This window comes from Pinus tabuliformis, chromosome 6, assembly GCF_031772625.1.
Source record: "Pinus tabuliformis cultivar Carrire ecotype Pingquan chromosome 6, CPIR1, whole genome shotgun sequence".
In the NCBI taxonomy this organism is placed as follows: domain Eukaryota; kingdom Viridiplantae; phylum Streptophyta; class Pinopsida; order Pinales; family Pinaceae; genus Pinus; species Pinus tabuliformis.
In genome coordinates, this window is record NC_142292.1 from 1,688,562,315 (window position 1) to 1,688,586,391 (window position 24,077).

Consider the following 24,077-nt stretch of genomic DNA (forward strand, 5'->3'; position numbering starts at 1 on the left):
TATCCCCTTTTTATATTCCTCCTCATTATCACTATCATATTTATGAGGACATTTTGCAACATAGTGACCTATCCTTCCACATTTAAAACAAATGAGAGGATATTTAACTTTTAGCTTGGATCCTTTCTTAGCTTTCATAAAAACTGTGTAAGTTTAGATTCAATATTAGAGTCATCACTGCTGGTATTCCAATTCTTCCCCTTATTTTTAGATTTTAATGATTTGAATGCTACTTCCTTAGAATTTGGGATCCCTTTTCTCATTTCATAAGAAATTAGAATTCCACGAAGTTCATCCATTTTTAAAGTATCCAAATCCTTCATTTCTTCTATGGCACTTATCTTGTAGTCAAATCTATTTGAGAGAGATCTCAAGACCTTTTGAACAATTGTGATTTCTTCAATATTTCCTTCTAAGCCTTTAAGAGAGTTGACAACTTCAACTACTCGGAGAAATAATGATGCAATATCTTCTTCGTCATCCATTTTAAGACTTAAAAATTTCCTTCTTAACTTTGGAGACCCCTTCATATAAAGTAATGAGCTTGTCCCACATTTGTTTTGCAGAATCACAACCCATGACTTTTGTGAATTTAGAGTCATTGATTCCACTTGTTATGGAATTTAATGCTTTGTCATTTGCAATGTAATATTTCCTTCCATATTGATCATTCGGAAAAGTGGGAGGAGCTTTGTATTCATCCGAAACAGATTGCCATACTTCAGGTCCAAGGGGCATTAAATAGTAGGACATCCTTTTCTTCCAAAAGACAAAGTTTGTACCATCAAATAGGGGAATCTTTCCTGTCATTTTTTTAATTCTCCATTGTGACATGTGAATCCTTCTTCCATTTGTTAGGTTGATAATGAAGAATATGGCTTTGATACCAATTATTGGAAATACTGAGAGGGGGGTGAATCAATATTTCTTTTCAATTATTATTTTAACTAGTTAGATTCTTCACAATTTGATCAACGAAATATACAATAATTATTTTTATTAAGTATAGAAAATATTGAATACAATAAATGATGAATGTTGCCAAGCACCAACTTGGACTTTGATGAGGCTCCAAACTATAGGGTTTCGAACCTATCTTATCCAAGGCTCCATCCTTGCATTTAGGAGCTCCAACTCCAAGGAAACCAATCTTGTTGTTTTAATAGAGAATGTGTAAGGTACTTAATTGAATGTTCTTGGCATATTCTTCACTATATTCACCACTCCCAAAATCACTTTTTCTTCACTGTGCACTTTTCCTTGATTTACTCTATCAATTCTTTGTCATTGTATATCCATAAAATGTTCTTATTCAATGTCCATATGTTATCATATCCTTTTTCAATGTTTTCATTGTGGTTGATTCACATGGTGGAGAGACCTCCCATAGTTTGAAGGCTTATACTATAGTGTGAAGGCTCCAATGTATGCCATAGTCCAATGGCAGTCTGAGCTAACCTTGTCTTGGTTCGAAGGTGCAAGAACAATTTCGATGTTCTGCCCAGCTCAAGGGTATAGAACTTTCCAAGATCTGGAATAAAGTACAGTTCTGAGGTTCTACACCATGCCACAGTCCAAGGGAGGGGTACACATCCATGGTTCATTCACTATTAATAGGCCCGAAAAATTTCTGCAATATGATACCATAGTCCGAGGTAGATGATTTAATCCTTCAATGTAATAAGTTGGAGATCTGTCACTTTCCCATGATTTGTTGTTGTAGATAACCTGAGAACTATGCCCTTGACATTGTGCATAGCCCGAGATCATGAAGCACATATCTATACCATGTCACAGCAATAGCCCAAAGGTCTAATGCTGACAGAGACCCGAAATTATTGTAGTAAAAAACTAAGGTCAATGTGCACCCACAAATGATTTTTTTCCCTATTCTAAAAGTGTGGTCTGAATACCAAGAGAACTTCCAGTCTGAGTTTATTCCCACAATCCAAAAATGTAAAATCTCTCTTTTGTCTAAGTTCAAGAGATGGGAACTACACTGTTTTGTCTCCGTGTTTTATTTTAGATGGATGAGTGCAAAGAGAGGTCGAAAATATTCTATATATAGTGTTTTTCCAATGAAAAACTGAAGAGACATGTCTTAAGGTAGGCCGACATGAGTAGGCTTAGTTCAGGTAGGCTCAAAAACTAAATTTTTCTTTTCTAACTTAAAAATTCTCGTTCTCCCTAACAGTTGGGAATTTTAAGGCATGTAAGGGCTCATTGGAAAGGGAAATTCTTCCTCTTTCATATGGCATAAGGTTCACTATGAAAATATGTCTCTAAGATGATGAAAAATATTTTTTTAATGTTACTGGTCTTAAAAATTGGTGTAGGATAGAATGGCTTTTATTAGTAATAGCAAGGCTTCGTCAAGGATTAAGCCTTCATGGTGACATTCATTAGGAGAGCTCATTGAGTATATTTCATCAATGACAATTATTAGACAAAATGGAGGATCCTCTTCAATCTTCAGAAGAGTACACTCTCTGTGATTCACACTACAGGAGTATAATTCAGATGGGTAATTACAGTGACAACATTTATGTGTCTCATCCATCTCATGATCATAGTCTCGACATACCAAACGAAGTCATGATACATACAAATCACAGTCTTTGTCTCAAGATGAAGTAATGGTCTCAGTATATTTGCAATGAAGAGTTACACATTGGGTGAAGTATCTAAAGACTGCTATGGGAAAGCCTTAAGGAGGAGAGAAAGGATAGAATTACTATATTGAGATTATCCCCTGATCAAGTCTGAAGTATCCCTGTGCTTCAACCACTTCCCCAAGTTCAGGAAACCCTTGTTTCCTTGAGTGTTGATATTCTCCCACGTTCTTGAGATGTAAGGAGGCTGTTGAAGACTGGGATTGGACGGACCTGGAGGACGATTCTGCTTGGAGACGAAAGAGGAAGACTCAGGTGAAATATTTGCATGTTTATTATAGTTTTCTACAATAAAAAGAAACATTGTATTGTTCCTGATATTGACTTTGTTTATGCATCTGATGTTATTGTTATGGTTTATGTATGAATGACTATTTTGATGCATAACTAACCATTTAATTATATGATATGAAGTTGATTTCACTAAAATTCTTTATCTATATGCTGCTATGTGTATTCGGATTGGTTGATGTGCAGATTTGAAGATCATTAGGAGTTGCAGAGGGTTTGAACCCTGGTTGGAACTACCCAAATGAAGGACATCCGGGTATGTACATCCTTGCATAATTAGTTTGTTTAAGTATGTTGCCTGATTTGAATGCTTTCTTCTTGCTGTAGATTACTCCTGCTCTGCTAGGGTTCCAACCCAAAGCCCTAGGGGACTTATTCCCTTAACAGAATTGGTGACTTTGTTGGGGATAACAATCTTGTTATTCCTAGTTTGGGTTTTTCAGTGTCAATCAGGGCTCATTTCTTGGTTTGCTTGCCGTGACTGTATTGCCTGCTCCTATAGGAACTCAGAATTCAAGTCTGATCTTTTTCATCAGGCTTCATTTTTTATTTTTCTTGTAAAACTTCATATATGCACCTTTGTCTGTTTACAGAAGCGTACACATGTTTGTTTTTGTGAATTGAAACCACGTATACGTGAGTTTCTTTTGGCAGAAGCGCATGTACACGCCCTTATGTAGGGACACAGTCGCGTTGAGTTTCTTTTGGCAGAAGTGCATGTACACACCCCTATGTAGGGACACAGTCGCGTATAAAATTTTTTGCATGCTTTTTTCAAATCTTTTTTCCCAGAAAGATTTGTTTCTTGGTCTGTGTGGTTTTTGAGTGGTCATTTTCTATCTTCAGATTTTAATTATTCAGTGAGCTTACTGTTTTGAATTCTCTCCTGCTTTGAAAAGTTTTTGGCCTCAGTTTTTTTTTGAGTGAGTTTTATGATTTGTGTTTGAAAAAACAAGGCTTCTCATAGAGGTTCTTGATTGTTCCGGTCTTTTGGAACAGAAGATTGTTGCGATATTTGTGTCAAACTTCATTATTGGTTTGCTTACTTTGCTTCCCATCATTTTTGTGGCCATACACTTTTTTTTTCTTTTCGGAAGTTTCTTGTTGGTGAATTTGAAAGTGTGTTTCCTGATTTCTTGATCAGTTTCTCCAAACTCTTTTTGCTGCTTTTGTATTGTTTAGTGCAAGTTGAAACACCTATTTTGTTCAAGTTCTCATTCATGTTGAATTGGTAACTTACAAAGTTTCCTTGTGCTTTGCTTTTGGTCTTTGAGTCTTTGGTAGCATTTTAAGTGCTTTTAAAAAGTAGTTTTGGTTGCTTCTTGAAAAAGAAAAGTTCTTCAAAAATATTGTTTTTTCTTTCTTTTGCCGAATTTGATTTTGGTTTCGTTGGTTTTGTGAAAGTGAATTGTGATTTTTTTGAGATTTGCCTTGCTTATTTGGAGGAAATTTGTATTTGAAACTTTCATTCTCTTCAAACATTTAAGTTGGCTTATCAATAAGTTGTAAACAATTGTTTTCATCTCTTTTTAGAGTAATCTAGAATTTTGCATTATCATGTACACCTTGCATTAGGGTAGTTTTGCATCATTAAAGCATCAATAGTCTTTTTAGTTTTTGTGTGTGAAGTTTGCTATAAGAAAAGAAAAGGAATTTTTTTTTGCTTTATAGAAGCTTCTTAGAACCCAAGTAGAAGTTTCTTTTCATCGAAGAACAAATAAGTTCATTGCATATAAGTTAGTTTTTCATTAATTTCTTTTGCGTCATACGAACACCATCAGTTTCACTTCCATATTGTCCCTTTGAGTTAAAAAGGATAGCCACTTAAAATCAAGCACTTAATAAAATAAACTAGAACTTTTTATATTATCAATTAGTATACAACAACAAGTTTTAGGTTTATTTAGGGCCTTGGATTAGGTGAGAGGAGAGTAAACTCTCCAAGGCCATTCTAAATTGTAAAACATAGAAGTATGAATAAAGAGTGAAATCCAATAGTGTTAGGAAGACCAGGAAAGCTCCGTGACTGGGAGTTAAGCACGAGGGTTTGTGAAGATAAGGATGAGAGATACCCCCTCGCTTACTTGTTGGATCTTAACTAATGATTGTTCTGCCCAGCTTTTGCTAGGAGTTGGTATATTTAGTTGCCTATCCTAGGGATCTACACAGGTGGCTGCGGAGGGGAATCTATGGCACCTGAGGTTGACGTTGTATCATGTTCAACTGTACTTATGGAGGGCACCCTTGCGAAGCTTGGAGGCTTGCACCAGCAAAGGCTATTGTATGGAGGTTAGTGTAACTACCTCTGATATCTTTGCTAGTAGACCTGGGGCGTAATTACCTCAGTCTATTTTCGGAAGGCCCCTTTTATTTACTTTCTTGTATTTTGGTGTCTAGTCATAATCACCCAGAGCAAAAATACTCGGAAGTTGTTTGACTGCTGAATTCTTTAGGGACATTTTTAGTGTGTGTTTTGTGCTCCTAGTCAGCCTAGCTTTAAATTTTTTTGAGTCTTTAAGTAGATTTTATTAAAATAATTCAAAGTGGCTGACCGATCCCTTAGATGGTCCCGTAGATTTCGTGGGCTTTCACCTGTGAGTCCAGAGCCTTCTCCTAGAAGGCGTAGGAGTGATTCTGCCAGTGGTTTTCAACCAATGGCAGTTGGCGCATCAGAGATTGATCCTCCGCTTGGGGGCATTAGTGTACAAGATAGACCTGGTACTACCATAGAGTTAGAGAGGAACACCCCAGTTCTTTCTCAAGTAATCTTCCAGTCGGAAGATAATATTGAGGTAGAAGAGCTTTCATAGTAAATTGCAGCTCCGAATTCTCCTCTCCCTTTTGATCATCCATACGTATTGTTATATTTTTGAACTTCAACACACAAGCCTTCAAGCCTAGGTCCACACACATATATCCCTTTGATGACCACTGCTGGAAGCATGGCATCCACCATGAGTGCTATGAGTATGTAGACTCCTATATCAGTACAAGGGGGAGGAACTATTTCCATCACTTCTATATCCTTATTTGGGTCCACTTCCATTCCGTCAATGAGTGGAAGTTCCCAAGCTAATGCGTCCAGTTTTGGATTCTTCCCTTTTGGAATTCCCTCTCAAGGTATTCCTTCAGCTCCATTGAATGTACCATCAACCGCCTCCACATCCATGATGAGTGGATCAGCTTCTTTTAAGGGTTTCCCTTTTGGAAGTGGTCATATACCACATTCCAATCTGGCAGTAGGGTCTATGCCTTTTCCTTTCACAAATCAAGGTAGCAATCCCTTTCAGAGTTGGACTAACCCTGCGGTTAGTGGGATCGGAGATGGGAATCCATTTTTCGGCCAACAAGGGAATGTGCCACACTCCTCGGTTAATTCTTTTCAAAGTTTCCCATGCTTATCTAATGCTTGGAACCCTTACTAGGGGCTGTCAGCTCCTTACAATACTTTGTTAGGGGGGAAATTTAACGGTTACGGAGGGTTTATGACCAGAGTTGGTCAAACTCTGAGTTTTGTTGGACCAAAATGGTCACATTTTGGTCTAGTAGGTTCTAACAGTTACTTTGGGCAACCTGGTGCCTTTCAAAATCCAGGTCATTCTTTTCAGACTTTTGGGAACCCCACACCATCTCGGTGGAATCCCCAAGGTCCTCCATGACTTTCGTTTCTAGCCACACTTAATCTGCCAGACTTGACTAAGTTGACAAACGATTCAATTAGATACAATCCGGCTTGGCCTTCGGTCCCAACCAAAATTCCATCGGATATTCTAAAATTCGAAGGGAATAATGGTAAATACCTAGGTGACCATGTAACCACATTCCATTTATGGTGCTCATCAAACTCCTTGATCGATGATTCGATCAGGTTGAGGTTATTTCAGCGCACCTTGACAGGAAATGTGGCTAAGTGGTATATAGAGTTGCCAGGGGGTACTTTAACTTCTTTCACCGATTTGGCTAACATTTTCTTAAACCATTTCCAGTTTCCTATCCGTTACAAAGCCGAAACTAAACTTCTGGCCAATTTTCATTAGGACACGACTACGCATATTTCAGATCATATTCAAGAATGGAGATGGAGAAAGAGGCTCATTAAAGCCAAAATTCCACCTAAATTTTGTCTCGAATAGTTTTTAAAATCATTACAACCAGAGATCTCCAAGGATGTTTATATGTCTAGAGTTTATTCCAAAGAGCAGGCTATCTTTCGTGCCCAAAAGTTAGAACTGATATATTCTCAGTATGGGACTCTTCAGAAAATCTTGCCTGATGCTCCTAGATCCACAGTTGATGTAGCCAAACTGAATCAAAGCCCTCACACTGATGGTATAGTTGGATTGGTTGATGTCAATATGGTGAACCTCTTGAACCAATTGCAACAGTTGCCTCTACTAACTGCTTCTTCCAATCAGGCTGCACTGTCAACTCCTTCGCCTTCCCAACATTCTTCCATAAACGTCGTTCAAGCTTCTAACCCAAAAGGAAATAAAAATTCCAATGGGATGAAGAAGGGACGAGATAAAAAGAAGAATCAGGATGGGAAGGGTAATGCAAACAAGCCCAACGATGGTGCCGATGAGGGTAGAAATGAGTCTAAGAAGAAAGTTAAATTTCCATGCAAGTTGTGCAGTGGAGATCATTTGACTCATCTCTGCCCAAAAATTCAAGATGCTCAGTGCTTGTTATTGCAGCAAGGGTCTTCTAGCTCCCAAGATATCTTAACTAACCCTTTCCCCCAAGGGCAGCAGTTGCTTGCTGGCGCAAACTCAAACCCTAATACCTCTGCAGGGGGGAACCAGGAGGGGGATAATTCCTCAAATGTTTTCATGATGAGTTCTCATGTCAATGTGGATACATGGTCATGTGATTATGGTGAAGCAGAAACATCTAAGGATAAATCTGTTCCCGAAACTATGGACCCATTTCATATTGAGTGGCCCTTTGTCGAGTCTATACCTCAGATACTGAAAGGTTCCGCCAAGCACGCAACTATCAACCCTAATGATAGGGTAGCCCAGAACTACTCCATTGTAGAAGATTTGGCTCAGATTCCTTGTGCTATGTATGCTTTAGAGGTACTCCAGTCATGTCTAGTTCAACGAAGTGCTTTGCTTTCGGAAATGGGGGCAGTAGATCCAAAAAATTCTTTAGCACTCACTTTTGATATTCTTAATGTCAAAAAGAGACTTCCTCATCATATGGATTTCCAGATAAAGTCTACTTACCAGAAAACCAATATTTTTCAGATGGTTATAGATGAGGGAGCTTCCACATGCGTAATGTCTATGTCATGTTGGAATGCAATTGGATCACCTGCAGTTGTTCCTTCACCCACTCTCTTGACAACATTCGACAGACATTCTCATAGGCCACACGAGATTATCCCAACATTTCCTATATGTGTTGGAGGAAAGGTCTTTAATGTTGAAGTAGAAATCGTTGATTACAACCTCGATTACAATCTCCTCTTAGGACAGAATTGGATTTATGAAATGGATGTCATAGTTTCGACTCTATTTCACATCCTTTATTTTCCTCACAAGGGGGGAATTGTTAAAGTTGATAAATTGGATTATTATCCAGGTGATCCTCGTGCAACTTCGGATTCTACTGTCCCAATGGTAGATAATCCTCGCCAACCTATAGAGAATTTAGGAGTTGGGATGTATTCTTCCTTGATGGTTGTATATTATCTTCCCCCTCCTACAGTTAGAATCGATACAATTTCATCCTCCAAGGAGCTTTTACGGAAAGAGTTTGTTTGAACTCATTATTTTTCAGATCCTGGGACCTTACCTTCATCTGTGAACACATCAGATGAAGGGAAGGCAGGTGGAATAGAATATCCTATGTCTACAACAGAGCTTAGATATGAATCTATCGATAACTTTACAGATGACCATCCCACTCCTTCTTCGGAAAAGGAGTTAGATGGTGATGTGGCTCCTACTTGGACCCTCGACTCCACTTCTACTTTGGATTGCTTAGATACATTTTTTCCATCTGATGAAGCAATATTTGAAGCAATGATGGTTGTATATCGACCATTATAAGATTGACATCATCGTTCTTATTTTCGTCCTCCTTTGCATGAAGTCAAATCTAGGTCCTCCAATTTGCCTACTAGTGATGCTTGTGCGGTTCCTTTGGCTCCAACACAGTTATTTGTCGAAGGTAACATATTTATTGGCTCAATGTTTGTACCTATAAACATCTCTAGGAACAAGCTGGTGGAGCCCCTTGATGGGCTCTACCTTAAGGGGTATTTTGCTTAGGTTTTGGCTAAGCAATTACTTCTTTGTATATATTATATTTTTGTGCATATTTTGTCGGGAATTTTTGTGATATCAATCATCCATCAAGATAAAAACAAATATCAAAAATATATATATATATATATATATATATATATAGATATATAGATAGATATATATCATGAAACTTCCCGTGTGTAAATAAAGTGTTCAAAAATAATATTCAAAATCAGGACTAAATGCCCATAATCATGTCCAGTCTATCTATGACCCGGCTCAAGATGAGCAACCAAGAAGGTGACTACTACGTTGGCCACACATCGAAGAATGCAAACCTAGTCTCGTGGTACCCCTACCACACGGCGTTGCATCTCCTTAGGTAGGTCTTCTATGATCACCATTGATACCTGGTGAGTTAATATCACCAAGTTTATTTGGACTGCGTATAAGACTCTCTCTATCTCTGCAGCCACCTCTACGGCACCTCTTTCACGACACCTATGCCATGGAAATCCGTCTAGACTTACCGGACCCACATCTGGAACATGATCATCATGTCAGTATTTTAATCCCATCCTTCATTTTCATATTTAAAAAACATAAAAAAAAATCTTAAAACTTGATAAAAACTTAAAAAATGGTTACCTATCTCTCCCCATGCTGCGTTTGGTGGCAACACCAAATTTGGATCTCCTCTAAAATCCATGCCAGCATAGGGATAGCCGTCCAAAACGATGATTTGTTGTTCCCACCAGGAGAAGAACTCATCATCGAAAGCAGTCCTCGGCACGTCCCTACCTCCAAGGTGTTTCATCAGGTCAGCCCACCTACCCATCCGAGGATCTCGGGGGCTACTAATAGAGACTAAAACTCTAGGATGCAACCCAGGAGCCTTCTCAAAGAAGGAGCACAAAATGGTCCCATATCCAAAAATTTTGGTCTGTCCTTTCTGAATGGAGGACAATTGGCTCTTCATATTGGTAAGAAGAGGTGTACACCAATCAAAAACAGCAGTAAGACACTCCACAGCCAAGCTCATGGATACTCGTGATGCTTGGTGCAATGAGGCTGATCCGTTTATCTTGCCTATGGTGAATAGTAAGATCCTTAGGGACAAGCTCTCTACATGTTTAATTGGAATCTGGCTTCCAATTTTCTCTAGATGCCCCAAACAGTATATATGTACGCAGTCTTCCACTGAAAGACTGCCTCGTGTCCGGCCAATTGAATGGACAACTTCTCCTCTTTGGGAGAGACTAGTGATAGAGTAAATATCTTCTACCTCTATCCTCAAAGGCATTTGATCAATCATAAAAGCATCATCTTCGATACTCCATTAGTGGATTAGCATTTCAAGCAAACGGATGTTGGCCTTCATATTGGGAATTTTGAAACATTTCAATAAGCCACATCCCCTCAATGCATCTAAGGCCTGTTGATCATTCATAACTTCATTATCAATGGTAGTATTCTCCCTCTCTCTCCATGTGATTTTCATCCTGAAACAAAATTAAGTTTCAATCGTTAGATTTTTATGTTGAAATTTCAAATCGCGTATACACAGGTCACTTTCACACACAGTCACATGCCTTCATATACGTGGGTCTATAATATCCAACCCACGTATACGCCATGTTGAAATTTTTAACATAAATTCCTATGGTCAAACCTCAATAAAAATTTATAAAAACAATCATAAAGTTATGCAAGCTTGATTTGGGGGTTACCTGATGATTTTGATCCAATTTGAACGATCCAATTCTTTTGGGGGAAAGTTTGCTCTTTTTTCTCCACAACTTTTGCTCTCAACACAAATGGTACAAATGGTGAGTCAAAAAGCCATTTTATAGCTTTGAAAATGTCAAAATTTTTTCAAAACCTGATTTTTTAATTTTTTCTTTTCGTTTCATGAATCTTTTAACTTGTGAACTTGGATTGTTTGGAATAGGTTGTTTTTTCAGGACATTTTGGACACTTCTTCGGAAATTTCACATCGGTTCCATCACTGTTGACCCGTCATGGCAGGTATCATTTACTCACTGGCATATAGGTTAGGGAAACCATTTTTTTCCGTTGCATTTTGCGTACTAGCCTCCATTTGTCAATAAACTGGCCATAGGGTCGATCCCATCATGTTATGGTTATTAAACCGTATTCACTCGCCGATTTTTAAATCATGACACAATGATAGAGCCATCCTTTACATGGGCATTATAGTTAGCACCTCACTAACAGTTGTTGCCCATACTGATATATTGAGTAGGCTTGGGAGTCCTCTTTAGTCCCGCCATGACTTGTGCGTTGAAGACTCATTCCTCTTTGCTTCTTCGCTTCGTTCTGGCCTTATACTCTAGAGGCTCCTTTGTGTTGAGTTGTACTACTATGTTACATTTTGACTATTTACACCTTTTCGCCTTGAGCTGGCTTCACTTGGACTCATGTTTAAGCCACTTATTTGACCATGTATTCTGAAAACTCAAACCTACAATCACTTATCTTCTGCAACTTGACACACCCATTGATCCATGGAAGGAACATTCCTTTGAGTGTCCTTGACTAGTTTCGCCTCCTTTCATTGAGCATAGGATTGTTCTCATCCCAGGAACTAGATCATCTGCCTCACGACACTCGTTCTTTCCACTGTATTATATCATTCTTTTATTATTTTTCCATCTTAAATAAAAAGACTAAAAAATTACATATTCCAAAAAAGAGCGGGAACAGGACAACATTTCCATATATTGTTGGCAGCTAGAGTCAGTTGTGTTGCCCTTGAACAAAGCACTCAAAAGAAAGTCTCTCCTCCATTTTGGGGGGGGGGGGGTATTTAGTGTGACTTAGGTACGCCTTAACCTTGTTATTGAGTCAGCTCTCCTCCGATTGGTTACCTCTTCCAATCATATGGAGAGTTTGTTTGTTTCTCCTACATGACAAGCTTATGCAGAGTCATCATATGCTGTCACATGGTCATCATTGAGTCGTGCTTTTGTTCAAGGGAAGTAAGCCTGAGTCAGCCTCTCTGTGGTGTCTCTTGACCTATTTTTCAGTCGGCCATCCCTGGATGTCAGTGTCTTGTTTGTCATCACATTAGTTATATTGGTCCTTTGCTCGTGCTAGTTTGAGAAGGTCTCCATTGACTTCTTGTTGGCAGGTCTTGTCCTTATCGACAATACCATATTGCTTTGAGGGTAGGCCTAGAGCCATACCCTGGCCCTATTTTCATTATTGATAGGTCGTCTTGTGCTCAACATCGATTAGTATCATGGGTCTTTGACTGAGTGGTTTCCCTTATGTTCGACTTTAGCTTACATTATCACACAGTGGGATTCGATAGTGCCTTGGTTTCCATTTGACCCTATTGGTGGATTCCTCACCTCCGTGTCAACTTTCATTATTGGTTGGTTCAGAGGCTTTCTATCATGCGCTAGCTACATCTTGTGTACGCCAGAAACGTGCTTCAGTTGGGTTACTACATCTTTTTTCATCCAACTCCTTCCACATTATTGGCCTACAGGTTACACTTGCGCTAGATTGATGAAGGATGCCTTAATGCCTTCCTTCTAGCCAATCTTTCCCTATTGACTACGACTCATTGCTCTGGGGTAGACATCTAGAGTCCATTTGGTAGTACCTTGGGGTTTGTAGTCATTAGTGGTAGATCCTTCGCTATCGACAATGCGAAACCATCATTGTCCCCTGATTGGTAGATTCTTCCAGGTGTTTGACCTCAACTCATTCATTCGCACTTGTTAGATTGTACTGGGTACCTTGACTCTCATTTTCATTATCGGTGAGTAGTATCACATTTGTTAACGGTATACATCAATGACCAGTAATCAAATGATTTCTCACATGGTCGACTTCAGATCATTTATTCCCATTGTGTAGAAATGTACCACGGTGGTCAGTGAAGACCTTAGGTTGCATCAGCATTCTTTGGTTCACTTGTTAGTTGCTCATGTTGCTGCTAGTTGACACCACCCACATTATATGTTGCAGTTCTTCATAGCGACATCCTATATGCTGGCATCCGAGTTGTGATGTAGTATCATATTATTCCATCATGTTCATTTGGTACTATTGGGATCAATTTTTTACATTAGTGATCAGCTTCCTCTTTCAACTTCATTGATCATCTTCTTATATGTGATATTCAAACATGTACTTGTTGGATCATGATTAGATGATCCATTATGTACTTTCAGTTCTTTATACTTCTATATACACTGTGTTATCACTGAAAATTATGTTGCCTAAATTGCTCAGACTAGCTTAAGGACAAAGTGTTTCAGCAGCGCATAGATCCCTTTAGCAGTTTCGCAGCGCAACTTCTTTTAGGTGATTTCGTAGCGCATAATTCATATTTTGCATTGGCTGCACTACGAAATTGGGGATTTTTTCGAATCCATAGTTTTTTTCACCCAGCTGTCACCTTCTCAGCAACATGTGTCAGTATCACAACATCTACTCGAATCTAAAACAAAGCAAGAGAAAAAGGAGAGACAAGGTCTATGGTAATAATTTGGAAATCCAGGCAATGTCGGAGATATACAATCATCCCATTCATATTTATTCATACAGTACAGAGCCTATCAACATATTTCATGGTAGTTATGGTACCGATTCTCCTCCTATCTGGCTTAGCTATCATCGTGGAAACCACTACAATTCTCTTGTTGATCCACACAGATTGAAAATTGGTGCTGGCCTCGGCTTTAGTAGTCTTCAAGGGAAAAATATAGACAAGGATCAAGTGAAAGCTGCTATAAAAGCACAGCAGGATCAACAAATTGAAAATGCACTTTTAGCTAAAGGTCGCAATGGTGAGATGTCGTGGCTTATGAAACGGACTTTCCGCATACCATCAGAGCGGGGTAACGAGCACGCGGCACTTTAAATTGGGATGCCTTTTATTATGGATGAGCTACACTTGTCCGAGAAGATAAGCGCATTACTGATCTGAACTTCTTGATTGGACCGCCGTTCGTAATCTGTTTGCTATTATCCCATTCTTGTTTCGAGGTCGATTTAAAGTCGGCAATTTCAGGAAGATTATTTAAAAGTGGAATGAAAATGTGAATTGAAGCCGAGTGGAGAGAAACGGAATGGCTATGGAGAGTCCGCTGAGGTTGATTGGTAGTGATGAAGAAGATAGCTCAAGATTTAGAAGTCCCTCTGAAGTTCAAGAAAAGTGTTTTCCATCAGGAGAAACTAAAGGAATTCGATCAGATAATGATCTGTGTTCAGAGATGAAGCACAAGGCCATACTTGCAATGTCAGGACATGAGTTCCATGCATTACTTGAGAAAATTCAGTCAGCTCACAGCGCTATTTGTGAAAACAACATACAGGACTCATATTTGCTGCCTGATGCCTGCAACAAATGGTTCAATGCAAAGCTAGATAGGAGGTTGCCCTTTCAAGAGAAGCATGCCATATAACAGGCATCCATACTTGGAAATCTTGAAACTCTGGGAATATTTTGGAGTCCTGATTCCATTTCAAAGACAAGCATGCATTATGAATATATTAATGGTAGTGGGCATGGGGAAGAGATAGAACAGTTGAAATCCCATCTAAAAGTTGTAGAGTTTGGGGCTGGACGAGGTTATTTAACTCACATGCTTTCTGACTGTTATGGCATTAAGGACATAGTACTAGTGGAGCGCAGGTCATATAAGTTCAAGGCTGATCGAACTTTGAGACAGACAGAGGCCATTAATTTGGAGCGCCTGAGAATAGACATTGAAGATTTGAAATTGGAAGCTGTGGAATCCTTGAAGGGCTTTTACTATGCTGCAGTGGGGAAACATCTTTGTGGACCAGCGACAGATTTGGTCCTCCGATGCTGTCTTAGTGAACAAAACCATAACAAATATGTATCTGAAGATACCAACAGAGGAGGAAATCATCCTTACATAAAAGGCCTTGCAATTGCAACATGTTGCCACCATCTTTGCCAATGGAAATCTTATGTGAATAAACATTTTTTCATAAACCTGGGCTTTACAAGAGAAGAATTTTGTGCTGTAACATGGCTGACCAGCTGGGCACTTGATGGGGAGCATTGCTCTGATCATTCTAATGGCGTTAAAGTCAGAACCAACTTAAATGTTTGCAATACCACTGAAGATGCTGCTAATGTTCATGATGTTGGAAATATTATTAGATGCTTGAAGCCAGCTAAAAGGGCAGTACTAGGCTTGAAATGCAAAGAACTTCTTGATACTGGCAGGCTCATATGGTTGAGAGAGCTGGGACTAAATGCTAAACTAGTAAACTATGTTCCAGCCAAAGTATCTCCAGAAAACATGTTACTTCTTGAAAGCAATGGTTAAAGAACTTGAATCACTTATGGTTGAGTTGTAAACACCACATATTTGGTGGTTACCTTTGTGGCAAGCAATCTGGAGTTTCCATTTTTCATGCTGTTGTTAACTGTATTGGCCATTTGTTCATTAAATTGGGCTTTATGCACACTCGAATGGTCCATGGGGATACTTCACAATCATTTGAGGTGGATGATTTATTGATCTAATTGAACATCTGTCAAAGTTGTGTTCTTCGCGGTCTGGAATCTATTGAAGTGGCTGTAAGAAAAGGTGCTTTGCAGTGAAAGGTTCCAGGTTGGCAGGGCTTGCAGAGAAATCTGAGCATGCTGTTTGAGTTTTATAGGAAAAGCTATTGACATTGAAGCCTGGCAGCTGAACAGGATTACTTGCAAGTTGTTATTCATTTGTTGAGGAAAATGTGAACAATCAGCTGAAAGAGAAATATGGGGAGAAGATAGCAAGAATGCAGAGAAGTGATGAGACTGTGTATGATGAAATTACACAGCAGTTTCGTAGCGCGCTACGAAACTGCTGTAGCTGCATGTTTCAGTTGAGCCAATCAATTATGATTGACAAATCAGCAAATCTTTCTGAAAGGTGTTGTCTTCACACATGAAAAAATGGCCAGCACATTGAAGACGTGGTAGCCTGTTCTATTTTGAGTAATCAAAGATAAAAGGCATGCTTCTTTGGATTCAAATATTGTGAAGCACATCAAAGACCGACAAACAGGGGCCTATGTTTCAGGGTAACGGAAAGGATGTGTCATTGAAGACAAACATGGGGCATTAACTGCTCATCTCATGCCATCTCAGCCAAACGAAAAGGAAAACATGTGTCAAAGCTGCAAGGAGGAATCTTCTACGAAGAAGATAGAGTTAGAGTGATAATTAAATTAGAACTTTTTAGAACTGGAGTTAGTGGTTATTGTATTAAATAGTTTGTTGCAAAGAAAATAGGTGTCAGTAGTGACAGTCATCGAGCTCCTCTCATGCTGGAGGAGGAAGCTCCAAGTAGTTATAATTATGTTTCTATATATAGCTGAATGATGAATGTAATTGCGGTTGGATATTTGAGAAAACAGAGTTTATTTTGGCTTGTGTAAAAACTTATTTTCAGTAATACAAATGACTGCTTTTCTTCTCAGGATTCACACTGTGTTTCAAATGCTCAAGATATATGTGGTTTTGTTTTATCCTTTATGTTTTACAACTGTATAGATACACAATCACTCAGAATTCACTTTGCTGCTCTGATTTCCTGTGTGTATTTGTAAGTTGAGGTTTCTATGAGAGGTATTTTGAGTGTTTAAACATTACATGCCCTGACTTCTATGAATGAGTGGTTTTATAGTTTGTTGAAATGATGATTAACTCCATGAGCCCAATGGAAGTCTTTGTAATGTCTGTCCAGCCAACATATGTGTTAAATTTACTTTGCAAGAGTTAGCCATCTCATCAATATTTAAAATCAATAATCCTTTGAGAGAGCCCTCTCAGGCTAAGGAGGCTAAGCCTTAGTCAAAAGTCTGGTTTGAAATAGTTACACAGAGTCTAACTGATCAGCAGCCTTTCAGTGCTTGATTTTGTGATAACATTTTGGTGCGTCTGTCGGGAGCCTGAAGATTACTCATTCCCGAAATTTTAAGACTGAACTTCTGAAGGTAGCAGGAGCTCAAAAAAGGTTTTCGAGGCTACATTCTACCTTGGCGACTCCACACATCAAATAACAAATTGGAAGGTGACTCCACTGCTAGAAGATCAGTAGCTTGATGAAGTTTCAAGATGGATTCCACTGCAAGAATGAATGCCAGGTATGCTCCTATGAATCGGTCTCATATCCCTGGTTTTCCAAGTCCTATGCCAAAGGTTGATTGGTTAGATGATCTTCCAATATTCAAAGATGAAAAGGAGGATAATGCTGCTCTCCATTTGGTTAAATTCCATATGCATGTACGCAGTCTTAAGGTTCATTTCCCTGAAGATTGTCTCATGAAAATGTTTATGACCACTTTAGAAGGAAAAGCATGGTCTTGGTATAAAAGTCTGGAAAATGGTTCAATATATTCGCTTGCTAGTTTTCATGATGAATTCTGTGAAATGTATAAAGAAGGTTATCCTTCCTTATTGCTGCTTAAAGATTGCTGTAGGCATTCTTTAAATCTTATTCAGTATTTGAAGGATTGTTATGATGATGATGAGTTTACGGATGAAGAAATTTTAGAGGCTCTTCATAATAATGCATTCCAGCACCAAGGAGAAGGTATAACATTCCATGAAACACAGCATGAAGAGCAGCAGGAGTTTACTTGTGAAAACCATGTTTTATCCTTAGATATTGATGTAGAGATGCAGCAGATTTGTCAGGCTTCAGATCATGATGAAGATGAAATTGATTGCACCCAGCAAGAAGAAATATTGGAGGAAATTTTCTATGACCCTCAGGCAGAGGAAAAGCTTGTTCAATTTTGTAATTCCTTGCAGCAGCTTACTTCAAATAATGATCATAGTAGTGAGGAAAATTACATTGTTTGTGAGCATCATTCAGAAAGGCAGTTGGATAGCATATCAAATAAATTCGGTGTGGCTGAAGATAAGTTGTCTAAAGATACAGAAAGTTTTGAGAATCATCAAACTAACCATGTGTTTTTTGACCCTATAGCTGAATACATGGAAAAGATTTACTGTTCAGGCTTTCAGTTATATTTTCATATTGAAGAACAGTTACACCTCATACTGCCTTCGTTACTTCAGTATCTGGTTTATTTTTGTTTCAAGCACAGCCAAAGGATTCAAGTGTTAGATCAGATTGATGACTGGCTTCATTGGAAGTTTCATGTTCCTTGAGCTACAAGTGGAGATTGCAGCTGATAGGGTAGATAGGTAGGAAAAGGCAAATAAGCTCAAGGTTGACTGAGCAAATTTTTTTTTTTTTTTAGTAGTGGTAGATATAGACTTCTTTCTCCTACAGTGATCATCAAGCTTAAGCCCGAGGTGAAGCCCCAAGGAACTTAAAGAAGATGTTTGTCCAATAAATTTTATAAGGCACTGGACCTGCGAGTTCTTAGTGTACCACAAGGGCACACTATCCCAAGTGGAGCCACTGTTATCACTGAAAATTCTGTTGCCTAAATTGCTCAGACTAGCTTAAGGACAAAGTGTTTCAGCAGCGCGTAGATCCCTTTAGCAGTTTCGAAGCGCAACTTCTTTTAGGTGATTTCGTAGCGCATAATTCATATTTTGCACTGGCTGCGCTACGAAATTGGGGATTTTTTCGAATCCATAGTTTTTTTCACCCAGCTGTCACCTTCTCAGCACCATGTGTCAGTATCACAACATCTACTCGATCTAAAACACAGCAAGAGAAAAAGGAGAGACAAGGTCTATGGTAATAATTTGGAAATCCAGGCAATGTCGGAGATATACAATCATCCCATTCATATTTATTCATACAGTACAGAGCCTATCAACATATTTCATGGTATTTATGGTACCGATTCTCCTCCTATCCGGCTTAGCTATCATCGTGGAAACCACCACAATTCTCTTGTTGATCCACACAGATTGACAATTGGTGTTGGCCTCGGCTTTAGTAGTCTTCAAGGGAAAAATATAGACAAGGATCAAGTGAAAGCTGCTATAAAAGCACAACAGGATCAACAAATTGAAAATGCACTTTTAGCTAAAGGCCGCAATGGTGAGATGTCGTGGCTTATGAAACGGACTTTCCGCATACCATCAGAGCGGGGTAACGAGCACGCGGCACTTTAAATTGGGATGCCTTTTATTATGGGTGAGCTACACTTGTTCGAGAAGATAAGCACATTACTGATCTGAACTTCTTGATTGGACCGCCGTTCGTAATCTGTTTGCTATTATCCCATTCTTGTTTCGAGGTCGATTTAAAGTCGGCAATTTCAGGAAGATTATTTGAAAGTGGAATGAAAATGTGAATTGAAGCCGAGTGGAGAGAAACATAATGGCTATGGAGAGTCCGCTGAGGTTGATTGGCAGTGATGAAGAAGATAGCTCAAGATTTAGAAGTCCCTCTGAAGTTCAAGAAAAGTGTTTTCCATCAGGAGAAACTGAAAGAATTCGATCAGATAATGATGTGTGTTCAGAGATGAAGCGCAAGGCCATACTTGCAATGTCAGGACAGGAGTTCCATGCATTACTTGAGAAAATTCAGTCAGCTCACAGCGCTATTTGTGAAAACAACATACAGGACTCATATTTGCTGCCTGATGCCTGCAACAAATGGTTCAATGCAAAGCTAGATAGGAGGTTTCCCTTTCAAGAGAAGCATGCCATATAACAGGCATCCATACTTGGAAATCTTGAAACTCTGGGAATATTTTGGAGTCCTGATTCCATTTCAAAGACAAGCATGCATTATGAATATATTAATGGTAGTGGGCATGGGGAAGAGATAGAACAGTTGAAATCCCATCTAAAAGTTGTAGAGTTTGGGGCTGGACGAGGTTATTTAACTCACATGCTTTCTGACTGTTATGGCATTAAGGACATAGTACTAGTGGAGCGCAGGTCATATAAGTTCAAGGCTGATCGAACTTTGAGACAGACAGAGGCCATTAATTTGGAGCGCCTGAGAATAGACATTGAAGATTTGAAATTGGAAGCTGTGGAATCCTTGAAGGGCTTTTACTATGCTGCAGTGGGGAAACATCTTTGTGGACCAACGACAGATTTGGTCCTCCGATGCTGTCTTAGTGAACAAAACCATAACAAATATGTATCTGAAGATACCAACAGAGGAGGAAATCATCCTTACATAAAAGGCCTTGCAATTGCAACATGTTGCCACCATCTTTGCCAATGGAAATCTTATGTGAATAAACATTTTTTCATAAACCTGGGCTTTACAAGAGAAGAATTTTGTGCTGTAACATGGCTGACCAGCTGGGCACTTGATGGGGAGCATTGCTCTGATCATTCTAATGGCGTTAAAGTCGGAACCAACTTAAATGTTTGCAATACCACTGAAGATGCTGCTAATGTTCATGATGTTGGAAATATTATTAGATGCTTGAAGCCAGCTGAAAGGGCAGTACTAGGCTTGAAATGCAAAGAACTTCTTGATACTGGCAGGCTCATATGGTTGAGAGAGCTGGGACTAAATGCTAAACTAGTAAACTATGTTCCAGCCAAAGTATCTCCAGAAAACAGGTTACTTCTTGCAAGCAATGGTTAAAGAACTTGAATCACTTATGGTTGAGTTGTAAACACCACATATTTGGTGGTTACCTTTGTGGCAAGCAATCTGGAGTTTCCATTTTTCATGCTGTTGTTAACTGTATTGGCCATTTGTTCATTAAATTGGGCTTTATGCACACTCGAATGGTCCATGGGGATACTTCACAATCATTTGAGGTGGATGATTTATTGATCTAATTGAACATCTGTCAAAGTTGTGTTCTTCGCGGTCTGGAATCTATTGAAGTGGCTGTAAGAAAAGGTGCTTTGCAGTGAAAGGTTCCAGGTTGGCAGGGCTTGCAGAGAAATCTGAGCATGTTGTTTGAATTTTATAGGAAAATCTATTGACATTGAAGCCTGGCAGCTGAACATGATTACTTGCAAGTTGTTATTCATTTGTTGAGGAAAATGTGAACAATTAGCTGAAAGAGAAATATGGGGAGAAGATAGCAAGAATGCAGAGAAGTGATGAGACTGTGTATGATGAAATTACACAGCAGTTTCGTAGCGCGCTACGAAACTGCTGTAGCTGCAGGTTTCAGTTGAGCCAATCAATTATGATTGACAAATCAGCAAATCTTTCTGAAAAGTGTTGTCTTCACACATGAAAAAATGGCCAGCACATCGAAGACGTGGCAGCCTGTTCTATTTTGAGTAATCAAAGATAAAGGTATGCTTCTTTGGATTCAAATATTGTGAAGCACATCAAAGACTGACAAACAGGGGCCTATGTTTCAGGGTAACGGAAAGGATGTGTCATTGAAGACAAACATGGGGCATTAACTGCTCATCTCATGCCATCTCAGCCAAACGAAAAGGAAACCATGTGTCAAAGCTGCAAGGAGGAATCTTCTACGAAGAAGATAGAGTTAGAGTTATAATTAAATTAGAACTTTTTAGAACTGGAGTTAGTGGTTATTGTATTAAATAGTTTGTTGCAAAGCAAATAGGTGTCAGTAGTGACAGTCATCGAGCTCCCCTCATGCTGGAGGAGGAAGCTCCAAGTAGTTATAATTATGTTTCTATATATAGCTGAATGATGAATGTAATTGGGGTTGGATATTTGAGAAAACAGAGTTTATTTTGGCTTGTGTAAAAACTTATTTTCAGTAATACAAATGACTGCTTTTCTTCTCAGGATTCACACAGTGTTTCAAATGCTCAAGATATATGTGGTTTTGTTTTATCCTTTATGTTTTACAACTGTATAGATACACAATCACTCAGAATTCACTTTGTTGCTCTGATTTCCTGTGTGTGTTTGTAAGTTGAGGTTTCTATGAGAGGTATTTTGAGTGTTTAAACATTACATGCCCTGACTTCTATGAATGAGTGGTTTTATAGTTTGCTGAAATGATGATTAACTCCATGAGCCCAATGGAAGTCTTTGTAATGTCTGTCCAGCCAACATATGTGTTAAATTTACTTTGCAAGAGTTAGCCATCTCATCAATATTTAAAATCAATAACCCTTTGAGAGAGCCCTCTCAGGCTAAGGAGGCTAAGCCTTAGTCAAAAGTCTGGTTTGAAATAGTTACACAAAGTCTAACTGATCAGCAGCCTTTCAGTGCTTGATTTTGTGATAACACACTGGATCCACTTGTACTTGATATGCGGACATGCTTTACTTTCTTTGAGCATGGGTATGCTTGCCTCAGACAGTCGTTTCTTTCTGATCTTCTTTTGCTAGCTTGGCAGGCTGAAAATCTAGTGAAGTCCTTCTCAGTTTTTGACAGGTTTCCTTTCCATATACTTAATACATTTCGGCCATCATGTACCCCTTTTGACCTCATATATTAGGGGGCATATGTTATAGCTCTAAATATCACCCTTGGTATTTGTGATGCTTGGTTTATGGCCTAGGGCAACCCCTCCTTCCAGACTTGGTCCAAATATTTTAAAAACAATGTTTTACCCCCTGTACACTACTTTTCCTTGTGTTAAAAGCATGTACACGTGGGTTAGTCAATACCCAACCTACGTATATGTGTTAAAACACTTAAAATAAATAAATCTCCTTAACTATGGGCGAAGTTCACGAGTTTTACCTATTGATTACCTCCTAGTGCCCATGACCCAACTATTACCAACTATTTCCCCAACTAAAAAACTAATTGGGTGAAGTATAAAAAGACTACTATGGGAAGGCCTTAAGGAAGAGAGAAAGGATAGAATTACTATACTGAGATTATCCCTTGATCAAGTCTGAAGTATCCCTGTGCTTCAAGCACTTCCACAAGTTCAGGAAACCCTTGTTATCTTGAGTGTTGATATTCTCCCACTTGCATGAGATACCATAGTATTGGTTATGGAAGGAGGTTGTTGAAGACTGGGACTGGATGGACTTGGAGGATGGTTCCACTTGGAGCCAAAAGAGGAATACTTAGGTGAACTCTTTCCATGTTTATTATAGTTTTCTACAATAAAATGAAACTTTGTCTTGTTCTTGATATCAACTTTGTTTATGCATCTGATGTTATTGTTATGGTTTATGTATGAATGACTATTCTGATGCATAACTAACCATTTACTTATATGATATAAAGTTGATTTCACTAAAATGCTTTATCCATATGCTGCTATGTGTATTCAGATTGGTTGATGTGCAAAATCAAATATCATTAGGAGTTGCAGAGGGTTTGAACCCTGGATGGAACTACCCAAATGAAGGGCATCCGGGTATGTTCATCCTCGCATTGTTAGTTTGTTTAATCATGTTTCCTGATTTGAATGCTTGTTTCTTGTTGTAGATTACTCATTCTCTACTAGGGTTCTGACCCAAAGCCCTAGGGTACTTATTCCCTTAACAACAGTCAAGGCGTAAGTGTGATGATAAGGATCTCGGTGATGCCACAGAGACACACTCTATCTCATATTCTGGACGTAGTCATAATCTCGGCATAGTGATTTCATGAAGATATCATTATGAAGTCATCATCATAATAAAAGATCTCAGTGCATCTTAAGTATATAGATTTTGTTGGTACAGTGATGATCTTTGTAATTGTACAGTGACAATCTCAGTGAATGTACAATGATGATATCTGTAAATATATAATGATCATATAAGTGAATGCATAATAATGATCTCTATGATAGAGTATCTATGATGATCTCAATGATGACCTCGGTGAAGCAACAGTGGTGGTGATAATCTCAGCAGTGACAAAGAAGAGGATTGATGTCTTTGTCTTGGAGTGGCTTAATTAGGTCAAGGGTCATGGTATTGGTATTCGTCAATGGGAATCTATATAACAATAATTTCATGTGGGTTTTCCTCTCAAAGAGTGAGAGATTTTGGCCCTGCAAGAAA

At 38.8% G+C, this 24,077-nt stretch overlaps 2 pseudogenes; both read left to right on the forward strand.

The window, feature by feature from the left end:
* Positions 1-14,325: 14,325 nt before the first annotated feature.
* On the forward strand, positions 14,326-15,766 carry LOC149265472 (uncharacterized; annotated as a pseudogene).
* Positions 15,767-19,530: 3,764 nt separating this feature from the next.
* On the forward strand, positions 19,531-20,978 carry LOC149265473 (uncharacterized; annotated as a pseudogene).
* The last annotated feature ends 3,099 nt before the right edge of the window (positions 20,979-24,077 follow it).